General features: G+C 41.5%; 1 long non-coding RNA gene and 1 pseudogene across 1 annotated transcript; both read left to right on the forward strand.

The window, feature by feature from the left end:
- The window catches only part of LOC118383030 (outer dynein arm-docking complex subunit 2-like), a 60,729-nt pseudogene extending 50,773 nt beyond the window's left edge, over nt 1-9,956 (forward strand).
- A 2,521-nt stretch (nt 9,957-12,477) lies between these two features.
- On the forward strand, nt 12,478-18,631 carry LOC127906103 (uncharacterized). Its single transcript, XR_008112906.1, has 3 exons — nt 12,478-12,662; nt 17,223-17,422; nt 18,172-18,631. It is a non-coding gene; the product is annotated as an uncharacterized LOC127906103 (long non-coding RNA).
- The last annotated feature ends 1,851 nt before the right edge of the window (nt 18,632-20,482 follow it).

Below are 20,482 nucleotides of genomic sequence, written 5' to 3' on the forward strand. Positions count from 1 at the left end.
ATAAAGGTATCACGAGTCACTTTAAACAATGCCACTTTAATGCCACAGACTACATTACTCATCTCATATGTATATACTGTTCTCTATACCATCTACTGCATCCTGCCTATGCCGTTTGGCCATCAGTCATCCATATATTTATACGTACATATTCTTATGCATTATTTTACTTACTTTACTTTTATTTTACTTGTGTGTATAAGGTAGTTGTTGTGAAATTGTTAGATGACTTGTTAGATATTACTGCATGGTCGGAACTAGAAGCACAAGCATTTTGCTACACTCGCATTAACATCTGCTAACCATGTGTATGTGACCAATAACATTTGATTTGATTTGTCCCTTGTGAAATAGGCCACACATTGAGGCTAGTGTGATTGTGGTTAACTGGTGTGGCTATTGATTTATTTATCCTTTATTTAACAAGGTGAGTCCCATTGAGATGTACATGTATTTTACAAGTGAGCACAACCCCACACAACCTCCAAAGGGAGGGGGTTATGATTATTCAAATGAAATCAAATGTTATTTGTCACATGCACCGAATACAGGTGTAGACCTTACAGTGAAATGCTTACTTTACAAGCCCTTAACCAACAATACAGTTTTAAGAAAAATACCTTAAAAAAAACAAGAAATACAAATAACAAATCATTAAAGAGCAGCAGTAAAATATCAATAGCGAGGCTATATACAGGGGGTACCGGTACAGAGTCAATGTGCAGGGGCACTAGTTAGTCAAGGTAATTGAGGTAATATGTACATGTAGGTACAGTTATTAAAGTGACTATGCATAGATAATAAAGTAGCAGAGTAGCAGCAGCGTAAAATAGGGGTCAATGCAAATAGTCAGCCTGGGTAGCCATTTGATTAGAAGTTCAGGACTCTTATGGCTTGGGGGTAGAAACTGTTTTAGAAGCCTCTTTGACCTAGACTTGGTGCTCCGGTATCGCTTGCCGTGAGGTAGTGGAGAGAACAGTCTATGACTGGGGTAGCTGGAGTCTTTGACATTATTTAGGCCTTCCTCTGACACCGCCTGGTATAGAGGTCCTGGATGGCAGGAAGCTTTGCCCCAGTGATGTACTGGTCCGTTCGCACTACCCTCCTTAGTGCCCTGTAGTCGGAAGCTGAGCAGTTGCCATACCAGGCAGTGATGCAACCAGTCAGGATTCTCTCAATGGTGCAGCTGTAGAACCTTTTGAGGATCTGAGGACCCATGCCAAATCTTTTCAATCTCCTGAGGGGGAATAGGCTTTGTTGTTCCCTCTTCATGATTGTCTTGGTGTGTTTGGACCATGATAGTTTGTTGGTGATGTGGACACCAAGGAATTTGAAGCTCTCAACCTGTTCCTCTACAGCCACGTCAATGAGAATTCACATAGCATTATTATCACCTTTTATCCCGTTGGGAAAGGGCAGTGTTGAGTGCAAAAGAGTTTGCATCCTCTGTGGATCTGTTGGGGCGGTATGCAAATTGGAGTGGGTCTAGGTTTTCTGGGATAATGGTGTTGATGTGAGCCATGACCAGCTTTCAAAGCACTTCATGGCTACAGATCTGAGTGCTACGGGTCAGTAGTCATTTAGGCAGGTTACCTTAGTGTTCTTGGGCACAGGGACTATGGTGGTCTGCTTGAAACATGTTGGTATTACAGACTCAGACATTGAGAGGTTGAAAATGTCAGTGAAGACACTTGCCAGTTTGTCAGCGCATGCTCAGAGTACACGTCCTAGTAATCCGTCTGGCATGCGGCCTTGTGAATGTTGACCCGTATACCTTTTAGGGGTTCTGCTAGCGGAACGTTTCGACAACATCCGGTGAAATTGCAGATCGCGAAATTCAAAGTAAATTATTAGAAATATTTAACTTTCATACAATCACAAGTGCAATACACCAAAATACAGCCTAACATTTTGTTAATCCAGCCACCATGTCAGATTTCAAAAAGGGTTTACGGCAAAAGCAAACCATGCTATTATCTGAGGACAGCACCCCATCAAACAAACTCATGACAATCATAATTCAACCCACCAGGCATGACCCAAAACTCAGAAATAACGATATAATTCATGCCTTACCTTTGAAGATCTTCTTCTGTTGGCACACTAATATGTCCCATAAACATCACAAGTGGTACTTTTGTTCGATTAATTCCGTCGTTATAATGTCCATTTATTTGGCGCGTTTGGTTCAGAAAAGCACCAGTTCCAACTCGCCCAACATGACTACCATTTATCTAATAGGTTACCTGTAATATTGGTCCAAACATAATACATCTTTAGGTATTTTAAAACTTAAATAATCGATAAAGTTTAAGACGGAATACACTGTGTTCAATTGTGGCTAAAATGAAAATGTAGCGAGTTTCAGGTCGCCTGCCCCAAACAAAAGAATACACTAGGCTCGACCCTCGTTCTGAATAGCCATACTTCTCCATTTCTCTAAAGAAAAACATCAAGCAATTTCTAAAGACTGTTGACATCTAGTGGAAGCAATAGGAACTGCAACTAAGTGCCACAGAAATCTAAGGTTCCCATAGAAATCAATTTAAATTTCCTGGATGGTTTGTCCTCTGGGTTTTGCCTGTCAAATAGGTTCTGTTATACTCACAGACATTATTTTATCGGTTTTAGAAACTTTAGAGTGTTTTCTATCCAAATCTACCAATTATATGCATATCCTTCTGGGCCTGAGTAACAGGCGTCTGGGCCTGTGTAACAGGCAGTTTACTTTGGGCACGCTTTTCATCCGGATGTGAAAATACTGCCCCCTATCCAAAACATGTTTTAAAGGTCTTAATCACTGAGGCAATAATGTCGTAGATGCCGATATAATATTGATGGAGATGTAGATGGAGCGTGCTTTGTGACAATTATCATTCTGCCCTCTCTAATTATACGCTTTCCATAATCTTGGTTCATTATTTCCATATTAATCGAGACATTACAGGCTGGCAGTAGCTGTGTATGATACCTTGTTACTCAGTGGTGGAAAAAGTACCCAACTGTCATGAGTAAAAGTCACCCAGTAAAATTCTACTTGAGGAAGTCTGAAAAAATGTAGCTTCAAATATACGTAAGTATGAAAAGTAAATGTAATTGTTAAAATGTACTTAAGTATCAAAAGTAAAAGTATAAATACTTTCAAATTCCTTATATTAAGCAAACCAGAGGTCACCTTTTTCTTTTTTTCTTTTATTGCGGAACGCCAGGGCACACTCCAACACTCAGACATAATTTACAATCGAAGCATGAGAGTTTAGTGAGTCCTCCAGATCAGAGGCAGTAGGGATGACCAGTGACGTTAGGTTGATAAGTGTGTGAATTTGACTATTTTCCTGTCCTGCTAAGAATTCAAAATGTATTGAGTACTTTTGGGTGTCAGGGAAAATGTATGGTGTAAAATATACATAATATTCTTAAGGAATGTAGTGAAGTAAAAGTAAAAGTAATCAAAAATAAAAATAGTAAAGTACAGATACCGCAAAAAATGACTTAAGTAGCACTTTAAAGTATTTTTACTTAAGTACTTTACAGCACCTTTGATGCTGTATATTCCCCCCTTAGGTGACGATTATGTTGATGTATGATTTAAAATGCATCCCGATCTGCCAAGCCTCAATGAGGTGGTTCTGAAAGAGGCTCACCAGCAGCGGTAGCCCCATAAGTGTCTGAGACTCCTGTGGTATCAGCCCATTACTGGTGCCCATGAACTCAAATCAGGGTCTATGGTGCTAGCTTGGCCTGAACGCTCAGGGAAACACACTGACTCCTTCAGTTCCTTTGTGACTGACTCCGGTCCCTTGTTTTTCTGAACAGTGTAGGCTACATGGAAAGGTCATTAGATACAGATGTGCTATCTTAATTTGACCAGTTTCTCACAGCTGGAAAATAATCCTGCAGCAACAGGAAATGTGAACTATTATGTGGATTATAATTAATGGACCTTTTTGTATGGGTTGATACATTTTCGATAGGATAAATCAAATCTGACATTTTAAAGTGGAAATTTCAAACTTTAGAAGTCTTTTTATACCTTGAATACACTGCAATTAGCATTTCCTGCTGCACAGGAAAATTCTCTGCAACAACAGCGTGATCAAATGAAGATAGAACATCTGTAGGCATTCTGAGTATTAGTGTACTGAACAGTGTTGGCCTAACCTACATGGAGGGGTAGAAAAGGAAGTCCAAATAACTCATCATCCAAATGGATAAGCTGACATTAGATAGGTCTGCTGTAGAAGTATTAGTTTCCCTTGGCCCTCGTATTACTTGGCAAGAAATCCCCCCCAAATTACTCTGTTGATTTCTGTAAATGGCTTTTTATAACAAACAGAACCTATCTCACCTATTTGGCGTGCTTGATGTGGAATAGCTACTGGCACACCACACAGCCCATCCGTATTGACAATGGCACTTTCCGTGGAGCGGAAAGCAGGACAGAACCATGGCTACTCACATTACCTCCGATTGGGCTGACTGGCACTGATGGGGTTTTGATTTTTGCTAAGGCTGATGAAAAGGCTTTTTATTTTTCCTTAGCATGTGTGTATCTTTCGTTTTCTTTGCTCTGCTCAAATGCCCCAGCTTGCCTCCCTGCCCATTACACTGAATTCTGCTCCCTTTATTTTACAAATTGAGAGCGCCAAGCTAATAACAGGCTTTTGACATTTAGGATGTAGGGTAAATGGTGCGCTCCTTTGTCGGTGGATTGGAACTGATTGTTAATTTGCTGAAATCAAAAAACAAGGAGGTACTGGCAAGTGTGTGCATCTCAATGAAGGAGGACATAAAATACCTATAATCCTTCTCAATTAGTATTTACCGGGAATATTCAGTCCAATTATAAATTGACTATCTATTATATTATCATAAAGTAACTTAATAGTTCTTAGATCCCTGTAAACAAGCTCTATTGAGTAGTATTCATAGTATAGGCCCTAGTCAAAAGTAGTGCACTATATAGGGAATAGGGTACCATTTGAGATGCACCCATAGATGTCTGATGTCTTGTTCTCTCTGTATTACAGACTGATGATAAGCTGTGTCGTTACCTGGCTGAGGCAGTCGCCCGCTGCTGCATGTGCGGCAGTAACAGGGTATCGTTTGGGGAGGCCGTTGCCCCCTCGTTTGTTAACTGAAGTCCAAGGACTCCTCGGTCCACCAGACCGCAGCTCAGACCCTGTTCCAGAACCCCAGCAACTACATCACCATGCATGAGAACAGAGTGGTGAAGGTATGTTCACTTCTTTGCTCACAAGCACTTGTCCTTTCCACACCTAGTGGTCAAGGTACTGATTGGTCATTGATTCCAGGCTGTGTCGCAGCCGGCCGCAACCCGGGAGACCCATGAGGCAAGGCACGATTGGCTCAGCATCGTCCGGATTAGGGGAGGGCTTGGCTGGTTGGGATGTCCTTGTCCCATCACGCTGTAGCGCCTCTTGTGGCGGGCCTGGTGCATGCACGCTGACATGGTTGCTAGTTGTACGGTGTTTCCTAAGACACATTGGTGCGGCTGGCTTCCGGCTGGCTTCCGAGTCCATATGTGAGTTGCAGCGAGGTGACAAGACTGCAAGTGCCAATTGGATATCACAAAATTGGTGAAAAAAGGTCAAAAGTAAAAAATACATATATTTTCATTAATATCTTTGCTCAAGATCATTTCCTCCGAGCATTCTCCGCACACCTTCATAAACTTTCTTTAAATGTTTATTTATAGAGTACCAATCAAAGATTTGGACAAACCTACTCATTCAAGGGTTTTTCTTTATGTTTTACTATTTTCTACATTGTATGATAATAGTGAAGACATCAAAACTATGAAATAACACATATCGAATCATCTAATAACCAAAGAAGTGTTAAACAAATCTAAATATATGGCTACTTTGAAGAATCTCAAATATAACATATATCTTGATTTGTTTAACACTTTTTTGGTTATTACATGATTCCATATGTGTTATTTCATAGTTTTGGTGTCTTCGCTATTATTCTACAATGTTGAAAATAGTAAAAAATAAAGAATAACCCTTGAATGAGTAGGTGTGTCCAAACTTTGACTGGTAGAGTAATTCCTTTAGATTTTCAGTATAATGTAATTGCACATAGTTATTTTTTGCATTTTAGTTGGTGTTTTGAGACAAAATACTTAATCAGCATTGATGAAAAAGTCTCTGAGCCCCATCACTCTACTTTGTTTTAGTGATGTGTGAAAACATTGGTGATAAACGCTGAAAAACGAACTATTTTCAGAGCCTTTGACCAACGGAGCAGAAACAAAGCTAGTTTTATTCTTGTCCGAAACATGACTCCACTTTCTAACCGTCATGGGAATTCAGTAAAGCAAACAACTCAGTGTGTGCAAAGTGCCACTTCCCTTGTAGACCCTAGATGCCATTACAGAGCAAGTCAATAGGCTGTATCTTGGGTAACTGTTGCTAGGAGTTGTTCCCTGACATGAGAGCAGAATGCGGCAGTGACATGTTTTAGGCCCAAGGAACAGGGCCACAGTTGTCTAGAGCTAAAGGAGAACACCACTATGTTATGGGGGGTACTTCAATGTTCTTTTGTCATAATCCATAATTGACTCAGAATAGGGACAGTGCGTGTTTCGTACAGAATAATATTCTTTATTATTTTCATTTTCCAAAGCTTTTTCCTAACTAGTCATGTTTATATTTATGTGACATTAATGTAAATATTTGAAGCTTAGATTAAACTGTGTTTAATGTCATGTCGTAGAGAACAGCATAATGCAATGTTTGGGAAAATGTTCCAGTTTTTTTTTTCTAATTCAATCACATTACTTTCAGAACAGGATTTTCACACGAGAAATCTTTTGTGACCACATAGTTTTTTTTTTTCAACAACAACTGCGATATAAATTTAAGAAGTGGTTTTGCCATTGCAGCCAAATATTTGTTCCCATGTTCATTTAATGGTGTACTTTAGCTTGATCTGCTGTTGCAGTGTATGTGGTTCAACGCTAGCCATGATTGGTAGCTGGACTGAACATTGGGTGTTCCGAAAGAGTAATGTCCAATTTGCAAAAGTCGTTAAGCAGAATATTGTTTTGTGGTTCAAGCCACAACAAAACCTGGACAGCTGTGTGAGTGTGTTTGTGTCTCTGTGCGTACACGTTTGTGTACGTGTGTGCGTGTCTGCTCGCCCTGCATCCCACCCTGTTAATCAGTCTCTTTCTGTTTGCCCTTATTAATGTACCCAGTGCAGAGTGAGTTGTTTCAACACAAATCCAAAATGTATTTTGGGGATTTTAAAGAGCTTAATTAAGAAAGAAAGGCAGGCCACGTTATGTTACACCACTATTGCGTGTTTAAATTGTTGTTCATCTGAGCAGTTAAAGGAAACACACGCATGGCAGCTGCATTGTTTCAGTCTGACTGGGTTCATACTAACATTCTGTGGATGTATACCTGCCTGACGCTTGGAAACATTACAGCACCAGAGCCTGTCTGTAGTCAATCAATCAATCAAATGCATTTATGAAGCCCTTTTTACATCAGCAGATTTCATAAAGTGCTTATGCAGAAATGCAGCCCAAAAACCCCAAAGAGCAAGCAATGCAGATGTAGAAGCACGGTGGTGAGGAAAAACCCCCTAGGAAGGCAGGAAGAATCTTAGGGAGGAACCAGGCCCTGACGGGTGGCCAGTCCTCAGTATTGCCCCACTGGGAACACATTGGTTGAATCAATGTTGTTTCCATGTCATTTCAATGATTTTACGTTGACCCAGAGGAGAATAGATGTTGAATTGATGTATGTGCCCAGTGGGGCAACACCAAGTGAGACATTGAGGCCTGGCCGCATTATGTAGGGCCGGCAGGTAGCCTAGTGGTTAGAGCGTTGGGCCAGTAACCAAAAGGTTGCTGGGATTGAATCCCCGAGCTGACAAGGTAAAAATCTGTTGTTCTTCCTCTGAACAAGGCAGCTATCCCACTGTTCCCCGGTAGTCAGTCAATCTAAATAAGAATTTGTTCTTAACTCACTTGCCTAGTTAAATAAAGTCTATATAAAAAAAATGTACATCCTGCTTATGATCTATGGATTGGTGTGTTAAAACAATATTTCCTATCCTTGTTTGAGTGGGGTTTATCGAGGAGCGACGCTGGGCTCTCTTTCTGTAATGTTACATTCGGTCTAATTTACGGCGGAGTGTAAAATTCAAGACTGCCTCTTGTATTATTGCAACCATATATCAAAGGGTATTTTCTCTGCCATTGAAAAGCTCTCAAAACATGTACAACCACAAGTAGTATAATGCTTTTGTAGGATTCTCTCTCTCTCTCTTTCTCTCTCTGCACTCAGAGTACTGTAACTTTCCTCCCCAGCATTCTTAATGGTGTATAACACAGTCCCCTAAGCTTAGCAGAGGAAATTAAGCATTGAAAAGAAAGTATTTTACACTGGAAAAGACATTAGTGATCTGTCTGAGTTTTTTCGCTTCTTTTTTTTTTCTGTCCCTCGGTCTTAAAATATCCAAATGCTATTTCATTGCAACTCGTCAAATTTCATAAACTGTATTTAAACGTTAAAGCAACTTTTAATGTTGCATGAAAAATATGAAAACATCCTTATATGAGCAGAGTTAATACCCCAAAAACAATTTTTTAGTGTTTGCCTCGGTGATTTCATTAGGTGTACAAAATGCTTCACTTCGAGGTTTTGTGTTTTGCCACTGTGTTATTGTGTGTTTTGTCCTGCATTCCGTTCCCTGGTTCTATTGGGCAGCTCTGTGAACAAGTTCAGGAATGAGGAGCTTTCGGGGGCTGCTAGCTTTCCCAGAGGAAGTGTGTACCAGGGCTAAGCAGAAAAAGTGCCAAGATGAATTGCCCTTCCCGTTTGATTTGACATCTACACTTGGTATCTCACAGTTTTATAAGGATGGTGCTTGATTTTGTCCCTTGTACAAAATCAACACACCCTCCTCTTTGCTTTACGTTGCTTCCAGAGGGCTGGGGATTGTTTGCTGAAACCATAAATCCTTGTGGACAGCTTCAGACAACTTTCTGTATTAAAGAGGCTCTTTCACAAGAAAGCTTTGTGAAGTAAATTGATGTAAATTACAAAATGCAGATGGTAATTGTTGGTAATTTTCAACTGAAGGTATTCCAGAAATTGGCCGTTGCCATCTCGTAGCTGGTATGTATTTTATGGCTTTAAATCTCTAAATGAGAAAAATGTTGTGCTGTTGTTGCCACGGGTGCTCTACACTCCTCCAGTGCTTTGCTTTGCACTGTCTGTGTTTTCATTTTCATTTTCTGTGTACTGTATGCTCAAAGTAAACGAGTGAACAAGAAAAGGGAGAGAGGGGGGATAGAATAAAGAGAGAGTGGGAGAAGGAGGTAGAGTGAAAGAGTGAGTGAAAGCAGCAGTCAGGAAAAAAACACTGCAGCAAATATTTCTGAAGTTTCCTCTTAGTCATGCTTTATCTGTAACAGGATTTCAGGTTGTGGACTGGATGTGGTGAGCAGATGATACCCCTAGTACACGCCACTGGAGCTGCTCTGTGCAACTAGCTACTGTACTGTATGTTTGAAATAAGTAGTGTGTTATGTGTTACGCTGCCTAGTGCTGTGACTCCAGCCTCTCTCTAATGTCTGGTCTGGGATGAGGAGGGATGTCCAGTCCAGCAGCTCTCTCAGGTTGGATATGTGTGTGTGGAACCAGTATAGATTTAGACTAAGTCTTACAGTACAGTAAACCTTCCTTGAGGCAACCCCCCCAAGTCAATGATTTGAACGCTACTGACAGACGCTACTGACAGAGAGATGGGGGACGACTGCTAAACGGTCCTGGCTCAGTTGAGGCCGTAGGGAATTTTGTTTACCTTGACTTCCCTCAGTAACTCCCCTTCCCCTCAGCCCAGAGCTCAGCTCAGCTAAATGCGGCCTGTTTGAGCTGTTCGCTCACTGCGTGGAAGGAGCAGGGGCCTGAAACACAATGTTTGCATCCAAAATGGCACCCTATTAGTGTGCTACTTTTGACCAGGGCCCAGATCAAATGTAGTGCACTATATAGGGAATAGGGTGCCATTTGGTATATATTCATGGGAACACTGGGCCAGGAGGACAGAAGTTCCAGGACCAGTCCTGTAATGCCTGGTTGGTTGTCAGACCCAGGTGCTTTCATGGAGGATTTAGAGAGGGGAGGCAGGTAGCCTAGTGGTTAGAGCTTTGGACTTGTAACCGAAAGGTTGCAAGATTAAATCCCCATGCTCTGACAAGGTAAAAATCTGTTGTTGAATATCGCATTCATTTAAGCAAATTGCAGGTGTTTTGGCAGGTGTGCGAAAGAGTGAGTACAATTGTAAACAATTTCTACAATAACTACATGCACATGGCTTGCTGATCAAAACTGATGAGTTGATTCTCAGTGAAATGGTCATACTCTTCACAACTTCTAAACATTCTTTCATCATGTGAGCCATCACATGCAAACATTCAATTATCAAAATCTGTCAGACATGCATGTATATTCCATAAATATCAATGACATGAAACATTTGTGATGTCTGCTAAATTGGAAAATGACCTGCCAGGTGACATAGTAATGAAATAGGAATCACAATCTTACCAATCAACCAATCAAATTTGGAAGCATATATATGGAGCTTGCACAATTACTACCATTTTTTAACAAGGAGGAACATCACAACCCTGAACAGCAGCTACATGCTCGTGGAAGTGAAAAAAGAAGATGTGTAAGAATGCATGGTGGTGGTGTTAGGGGAAGACATAATAGAGGAAGAGGTAGAATGCAAAGAATAAGAGTCCCTGATGAAATCAAAGCCACAATTGTGGGACATGTCATAAACCACGGTCTTATAATGGAAGAGGCTGGTCATAGTGTTCAGCCTAATGTAAACAGGTCCACAGTGTCATAAACCACGGTCTTACAATGGAAGAGGCTGGTCATAGTGTTCAGCCTAATGTAAACAGGTCCACAGTGTCATAAACCACGGTCTTACAATGGAAGAGGCTGGTCATAGTGTTCAGCCTAATGTAAACAGGTCCACAGTGTCATAAACCACGGTCTTACAATGGAAGAGGCTGGTCATAGTGTTCAGCCTAATGTAAACAGGTCCACAGTGTCATCAATTGTGCAAACATTCCGTAGGGAAAACAGGTAAATATGTACAGATTATTTTACTTTCATTACAGGATTTCATTGACAACAACAGAGCAACTATTGTAAAGGTAAATGCAAGTCTGAAAATCACAATGTACTTTAAGATATGTATGAGGAATATACAGTAATAGAGCAACATTTGAATACAATATACTACTCTGTAGCACGGTGTATTTGTGAATTCTACATGTCATATATAGGACTGCACAACGACCTCATGCTGTTGGCAGAGCAGCTGTATTCAGCCATCAGCAAGAACACGACATTTGTCCAGGTAGGAACTGTGGTACCAGTATGTCCAGGTAGGAGATGTGGTACCAGTATGTCCAGGTAGGAGATGTGGTACCAGTATGTCCAGGTAGGAGATGTGGTACCAGTATGTCCAGGTAGGAGATGTGGTACCAGTATGTCCAGGTAGGAGATGTGGTACGAGTATGTCCAGGTAGGAGATGTGGTACCAGTATGTCCAGGTAGGAGCTGTGGTACCAGTATGTCCAGATAGGAGCTGTGGTACCAGTATGTCCAGGTAGGAGCTGTGGTACCAGTATGTCCAGGTAGGAGATGTGGTACCAGTATGTCCAGGTAGGAGATGTGGTACCAGTATGTCCAGGTAGGAGATGTGGTATGTTCAGGTAAACCATTGGTGTGCACATGGTATATTGTACAGGGAGTTTTACTGTACTTCAATGATGCTTGTATATACTTCTTGAAGTTGTAAATACCCATAAGAACAGAAAACATTTATACTTTACTAAACTGTCTAATTCTAGAATAGGCTATGTGAAACGAACCATCTATTTTGTTGCTATATAGAGAATAATGGAGCTGGAAGGACATGAAATGACCCACATTCTTGTTTTTGTGGACTTGGCTGGGTTCAATCTGGCCAAAGGCAGGAGGGCGTGGCCACAATCTCATTGGACACCGAGTCACAATTGCCACACCAGGCCAACGTGGGGGCAACATTACAATGTGTGCTGCCATTTCTGAGAATGGTGTGAGCACACATATTCCACACATTGGGCCCTATAACACCCAACTTCTCCTGGCCTTCCTAAATACACTTTACAGAGACCTAATACCAGAACACCAAAGAGGTTTCGTTAGACCAGATTTGCCATATTATGTAATTGTGTGTGATAATGGTCGGCTTCCACCGAACCAACATTGTTAGGAAATGGTTTGCTACACATGAAACGATAACAATGGAGTTCCTTCCCACCATCCTCCCCATTCCTGAATCCGAAAGAAGAGTTTTGTTCAGCATGGAGGTGGAGAGTATATGATTATCAGGCACAAGATCAGATGTCTCTGTTTAGATGCCGTGAATGCTGCTTGTGAGGACATCACAGGCTATCATTGCAGGGGACGGTTGCACCACGCAAGGAGATTTTTCCCCACCGGTGCATCTCAAGGGAAAACATCAGATGTGATGTTGAAGAAAGTCTCCGGCCAGACCAACAAGAGCGACAGGATGTCCACCAAGAAGATGGGAACTTGTAGTGTTAGGAGGTACAATTTATTGTTTTTTTACAGAACTACTGCAGTTTTTTTGCGTGGCAAATTTTCTGTTCACTATATATGTAAAAATTGACATGCAAATGTACATTTTCTGTTTACATGTAACACATTGCTCCAAAAATAAATGTTCTGTATACATACAAATGTGCATATCCTTTTTCTGTGTACTACAGTATTGACTTTTCCCAGTAAACTTTGACCTACTGTTAAAATCGGTATCTAAAAAGCTCAGTGTGCTTGATACACAATAGCATTCAGCTAGACAAAACTGAAATTATTGTATAGTACAGTAAGCAGTCAGTGTCAACAAAAAAGTAGAACAGAACTGAAATGTGTATGTAACAAACACTTCCAGGGTTGACTGCCATGTTGAAAAAACATCTAAACATTTTAACCAGTATGATGACAAAAAAACGTTTAATTTTGATGGCATTGGCCAATTTAATGACACAATAACTTGAAGCATGAATTAAATGTTTTGGGTGAGTTACTACATTCTGCAGACATGCAATAGAATTGGGATGTCCCATAATACAGTTGTGACAATTGCACTTACAGCTTAGAGAATGTTAAGACTGTTTAAGAAAATGAGCCAAAGCGATTGAGAAAACATTATTTCTAAAAACCATCTGAAAATCCAATGTTTTTATGTTAAAGAGTTTTGTTCTATTTAAGTCTTCTATCATATATATAAAGTGTAATATTGGGATACAAAACTTCAAATGGAATACATTTAAATATCTGACATGCTGCAGGTGTTTTTTTAAAAACCCATAACCATGTGTGTGAGGTGTACACTTTTGTTTCAGAGTAGATTGTTTAAGACTACCAAGAAACACTCTGTGTGACCCTGATTTAGCCCACTGCAGTAAAAGGTTAAAAACCTCAGACCCTCTTGATTCCTTTCTCAAACCAGGGTCGTGCGAGTGTTCATGTTACCGCGGTTTGGTAATATTCTAACAAGTGGTGCATTATAGTCTTTGAGATCCCAGCTGGGGAGGAGGAGGAAGAGAGGGAAAAGAAATGCAAAGAGAGACATGCTTATCTTAGCCTAGCTGTGGGCTTGGGGAGACCTTATTTGGCCACGTCTGAATAACATGCTACGAAGTTGGCAAAACGTTGATTCTGGCACTTTGCAGGCATCCTCTCTTTTCACAAAAGAGACTTGTGTGTATGAAGTTTGCATTTCAAAGGTGTTTTGGATGCTATTAAAAAACAACAACATATAAACTAGTGTTACTGGCACAGAAACACTAAGTGATACACTGATGCAATGAAAGTGACTAGTATTCATAGGACAACATCCTTTTTTTTTTTAAATGTCCAAATCAGGGAACTAATGGGAATATAAGGGAATGGCAGTATTATTTTCTCAGCCTTTTGGGGGTTTTGAATGTTCGCCCAGAGTGTGTCTGTTTGTGTGCTCACTGCTCATACGCGGAGAGGAGATAGAAGCCTCATCTTTCATCTGTTTTCCTTTCACTATTTATCTTTGAGCAGAACATTCTGGGAATGTCTTTTCTCTGCTCACTGGCACTGCGCTAGGCCGCTAGCTAACCACACAAATGTGCGGAGCAGGATTTTAAGTTTACATGTTTCACGGAAAGAGTCAGAGTTCAACCTCAACCTCCCATTGACTTACATTATGAACACAATGATAACATGGGAACAGAACAGAGACAAGTACTGCTCTGGAAAGATCAGCCCAGTACTGAACTCCCTATCAGGGCCAAGGGCAGGCTGGTTCAAACAGTTGGAGATAAGAGTCAATGAGGCATGATGTGAGGGTCTACTAGATGGCAGAGATTCACATTAAGGCGCGCGCCCGCAGACACACACACACACACCCACACACACACTATATATTAGTCAATATATAGACCTCTTAAAGGCCCAGTGCAGTCAAAAACATGATTTTTCTTATATATTTCCACACTATGTTGGATTTGTGAAATTGTGATCATGCCATTTTAGTGTAAGAGCTGGCTGATATTTCAGCCTGTTCTGGTGGAATTTAGTTTTGGGCCTGGTGTCATCACCAGGTGGTAATTGAGTAAATAGACCACTACGAAAGACAGTTCCAAACCTCTCTGACATGAAGAGCTATTTTCCAGTTTTCCCCTCCCCACTCAGACCACACCCTGACAGTCCTAGCAAAATTATAGCTTGATAAATTGCTCTTTCTAAGAAGCTATTGCTGTGTCTTTTTCACCCTTTTAATTGAAAACAATCACAGTAGGAATGTACTCTCTCTGAGATATATACACTGCTCAAAAAAATTAAGGGAACACTAAAACAACACAATGTAACTCCAAGTCAATCACACTTCTGTGAAATCAAACTGTCCACTTAGGAAGCAACACTGATTGACAATACATTTCACATGCTGTTGTGCAAATGGAATAGACAACAGGTGGAAATAATAGACAATTAGCAAGACACCCCCAATAAAGGAGTGGTTCTGCAGGTGGTGACCACAGACCACTTCTCAGTTCCTATGCTTCCTGGCTGATATTTTGGTCACTTTTGAATGCTGGCGGTGCTTTCACTCTAGTGGTAGCATGAGACGGAGTCTACAACCCACACAAGTGGGTTGCAGCTCATCCAGGATGGCACAACAACGCGAGCTGTGGCAAGAAGGTTTGCTGTGTCTGTCAGCGTAGTGTCCAGAGCATGGAGGCACTACCAGGAGACAGGCCAGTACATCAGGAGACGTGGAGGAGGCCATAGGAGGGCAACAACCCAGCAGCAGGACCGCTACCTCCACCTTTGTGCAAGGAGGAGCACTGCCAGAGCCCTGCAAAATGACCTCCAGCAGGCCACAAATGTGTATGTGTCTGCTCAAATGGTCAGAAACAGACTCCATGAGGGTGGTATGAGGGCCCGACGTCCACAGGTGGGGGTTGTGCTTACAGCCCACCACCGTACAGGACGTTTGGCATTTGCCAGAGAACACCAAGATTGGCAAATTCACCACTGGCGCCCTGTGCTCTTCACAGATGAAAGCAGGTTCACACTGAGCACGTGACAGACGTGACAGAGTCTGGAGACGCCGTGGAGAAAGTTCTGCTGCCTGCAATATCCTCCAGCATGACCAGTTTGGCGGTGGGTCAGTCATGGTGTGTGGTGGCATTTCTTTGGGGGGCCGCACAGCCCTCCATGTGCTCGCCAGAGGTAGCCTGACTGCCATTAGGTACCGAGATGAGATCCTCAGACCCCTTGTGAGACCATATGCTGGTGCGGTTGGCCCTGGGTTCCTCCTAATGCAAGACAATGCTAAACCTCATGTGGCTGGAGTGTGTCAGCAGTTCCTGCAAGAGGAAGGCATTGATGCTATGGACTGGCCCGCCCGTTCCCCAGACCTGAATCCAATTGAGCACATCTGGGACATCATGTCTCGCTCCATCCACCAACGCCACGTTGCACCACAGACTGTCCAGGAGTTGGCGGATGCTTTAGTCCAGGTATGGGAGGAGATCCCTCAGGAGACAATCCGCCACCTCATCAGGAGCATGCCCAGGTGTTGTAGGGAGGTCATACAGGCACTTGGACACCACACACACTACTGAGCCTCATTTTGACTTGTTTTACGGACATTACATCAAAGTTGGATCAGCCTGTAGTGTGGTTTTCCACTGTAATTTTGAGTGTGACTCCAAATCCAGACCTCCATGAGTTGATACATTTGATTTCCATTGATCATTTTTGTGTGATTTTGTTGTCAGCACATTCAACTATGTAATGAAAAAAGTATTTAATAAGAATATTTAATTCATTCAGATCTAGGATGTGATATTTTAGTGCTCCCTTTATTTTTTTGAGCAGTGTGTATATATATATATACCAGTTAAGTCAGGCTAAGGCACAGAGACCAGAGAGCTAAACCATTGGAGAGGCAGGCATACCGTTTCATGAAATGAGTCTGAATCAATTTAGTGAGGGGGAGTTAGTTGTTTACGAAGGTCTTAAAGTAGGATAATTTTCTTTGAATGCAGGACACTGTTTAGAATATTGTTTGCTGTGTTACTTAAATGATCACCAAGGATGTGTCGTTTCAACACCAAAACGTAGGGACACAATTGGTTGACTGCTCATACACGCTTCCAAAGCCTGGTTCAACATATTCTTGCTATACAAGACTTCAACTACAAAAGTTGCTATTTTACAGAGCTTTAAAGATTACTTTTGAGTTAGGCCTCAAACTTTAGAGCCTGAAAAGTACCTAGAATATACTGGATGATTAATGCACTGTCAAGTATACATTTTCTTTGGGACTTGTGAGCTTTGGAGTGTTTAGTTCAGAGATTTGAAGTAACCTGTTTTGTTTATTATTGATGCAAACCAGAAAGAATCCAAAACTAAGTTGTGCGGCACACCATTGTGATTTTATGAAGGAGCACACATTGAACACATTTAAAATGTCCATTGTGCCAGAGTATTTGTGCCTGCATTTACTTTGATTTTGATTTGGCACTGCAGCTGCCCACAAGCTTGATGTAGTCTCTTTTTAAACACGAAAAAAGCAAAGATACCATACTAAAACCCATATAGTTTTTTTATTTGGCAGGCTCCTCCATTTGGGCTCCTGAGAGGCGCAGCGTTCTAAGGCACAGCATCTCAGTGCAAGAGGCATCACTACAGTCCCTGGTTCAGATCCAGGCTGTGTCACATCCGCCCGTGATTGGGAGTCCCATAGGGCGGGGCACAATTGGCCCAGGGTCGTCCGGGTTTGCCCGGGCTAGGCCATCATTGTAAGTAAGAATTTTGTTCTTAACTGGCTTGCCTGTTTAAATCAAATAAAATAATCTCCATAGGTTTACATGTTGTGACAGTATAATAAGTACCTCTTTCGAACACAATAAAAACGTTTGAATGTATTTGATGTAAAAAAAACAAAATGTGGGGCCCCCAAAAGAACATGTTCAGCAAACAGATCAAACAGCAGATCCATTATACAAGCAGCAGTAATAGTCGGATATAATCTGACCTTTGGAGTAGGTTTTTAATGCCTAGCTCTGCTGCTGCATGCTAGACAAATGCTTTCATCTGAACAAACTTTGCAGAGAGAGGCAGGCAGACGTGCTGCTTGCAGCTGTAACCCATGTCCCTTGCTCATGGCCTGGTTAGGAGGTTAAAGAGCGACAAACAGTGAGAGAGAGAGACACACGGAGGAGCCTGTCACAGACAAGTCACAGCTACCGTATACTGTGCATTGTAGCATGAGTGGCAGTGTGTGCACTAGCAAGTAGCATCTGACTTTGCACAAACTACTTGATACTTACAACACTTTCCATTATCAAGAGATTTACAGTATGTAAGTGTCATATCACCTCTGATTCTCCAACTGCTTCCTTACATGAATGAATGAGATTGAACAGATTGTAGTGACTTTAACCCTGTCATCCCCCCGCTGTACTGATGATGATGATGATGATGATGATGATGATGATGATGATGATGGTTAACATTGTCCTCTCCTCTCTCCTCCCTGCTCATTTAGCTCCTACTAGGTATGATAGGCTCCACTGACGAGGTCCTTCTGGAGGCAGCCGCTGGCTGTGTGGCTAACATCCGCCGTCTTTGCCCTGGCCAATAAGAAGGCATGATGCGGTTAACCACAACGACCTCCCCAGCAGCTACTGTGTCCTCATCATCACCTCTTATTGCTGATTGGATGTCATGGGTCCAGATGTACTCCAGTAGCCTTCCATCCACAGAGACTTTTCTCACTATGCCTCTATCCTTTCCACTCATCCCACAGAATATAGGTGTGATTCAAATCACATATGATGAGTGATGCATGTGTATTGTGTCCCTTCTTCCTTCTGCCTCCATCTGTCATAGTGGGAAGCTTTTAGTCCATGCTACCCATGAGTTTAGATCATTATTTCATTTGGAGGTCAAGCAAACATATAGGACATGCAAACATGTCCTATATGATACCCCATCCCTATACCTGAGAGTGAAGCGGTTTAGAGCATGTATTGTTCAGTCACATTCCTTATGTAATAAACATGAGACACTGATATCTAAACAAGACCACATCTGGTTGTGTTACTCACTTCAACACATGCACCTTAAAACTGAAAATATGTCTGTGAATCACAGGGAACACAAACACAGACGCAACCTTCAATGAGTCATTGAGAGATATTGGGAACATAATAATGCATTGTTGGGTCAGTATATATTAGGTTTGCTTATTTGCTCAACAGTCTGTCTGTCTGTATACAAAATCAAGAAGATATTCTCGTAAATGTTGAATGATACTCATAAATTCAATCAACATTGACGTAAACGGGCAGAATACGGCGATAACATCTCAGAATATAATAGAAGGTCCCTCCTGCACTACAAATATGAGTAAATATGAATCTTAACATGTAATTGGTATGAGCAGTTTCCCTATTAATCACAATTACCTAATGTATTATCTGTTGCATTATGGGTAGACATGGCCATTATAATTGGGAAAATGTATATTTGAAATGTCCTCATTATTTTTGCCTGTAAAAAAAAACAAGCAAATAAGTATTTGTGGGCACTGGGACCACCTTAGAACCAAAAAACTAGCATGGCATCTGCTCAACAATACCCATTAAACGACTCATACGTGACCAGAATCTTTCTAAGATCCAATAACTATTGCTGCCTATTTATACAAATAATGATATGAATAAAAAAGGGAGAATGTATTGCTTTTTTATTGAATAGAAAACAAAACATAACAAACGTGAAGGGATTCAATAAGAAGAATGAATTGCTGCTTATGCTCAGACATCCCTACTAGTGTGGTAGGAAACTTGATGAGTGAGTATGTTCTCCTCCTCCTCTGTCTTGTGTCCAGTGTCCTTAGTCAAAACAGGCCATGTTAGTTTCCATTGTTTTACAATGGGCTGCATTCAGGCAGGCCATGGCTGCTCCACCTCTCTTCTGGTCTGGCTGCTCCAGTGTCCTGGTCCTAATTAGCCTCCCAGGCTTACTGTTGCACTGAGCCACCGAGCCACTGGAGGCATCCCAAATGGCACCCTATTTCCTATATCGTGCACACGGCTCTGGTCAAAAGTAGTGCACTACACAGGGAATAGGGTTCCATTTGGGACACACCCACTGAGACTACTGACTCCTCCTGACTCCCATAAAACATTTCAAGGGACTTTCATCATTAATAATATCAGCCTGGCTGAGCTAATATTGAAAATTAGCAAAACATCAAAAATATGTGGTCGAGAAATCTTCATCACTCTTGTGATGTTTTAAACACTACCAGCTGTCACTGGGGGTTACTGTGGGAGCACGGAGACAGAGAGGAGAGAGTGAACTTTAACTTGATTACTCTGAAGACGGAGCTCCTTCCAAAAATCTGAACGAGGAGCTGGAGCTGGGCTGAGGAAGGCCATTGTATCGAAACGATTCAAAACGAATAAATTCCCCAGTGATTAATGGCACTTTCATTTCTCATGCAGCACTTTACGACCTTTCAAAAAACATGCCATATCTGAAAACAGATTTTTAGGAAACGTTTAAATGAGAAGCATTTGGTAACCTAAACAAGCAGATGCTTGAGCAAGCCCCTCATGTTGTGTTCTGTCTCTCTGTTTTTTCTGTATCTCTCTCTCTCTCTCTCTCCCTCTCTCTCTCTCTCTCTCTCTCTCTCTCTCTCTCTCTCTCTCTCTCTCTCTCTGCCTCTTTCTCTCTCTGTTTCGCTCTCTCTCTCTGTTAAGTGTTTAAATTTGGAGGTTGCTGACTGGAAGGATATGCATAACTAACATCATTAAACAAATGTTGCATGTTCTGCTGAAGGAAAGGAA

This window comes from Oncorhynchus keta, chromosome 4, assembly GCF_023373465.1.
Source record: "Oncorhynchus keta strain PuntledgeMale-10-30-2019 chromosome 4, Oket_V2, whole genome shotgun sequence".
Classification (NCBI taxonomy): domain Eukaryota; kingdom Metazoa; phylum Chordata; class Actinopteri; order Salmoniformes; family Salmonidae; genus Oncorhynchus; species Oncorhynchus keta.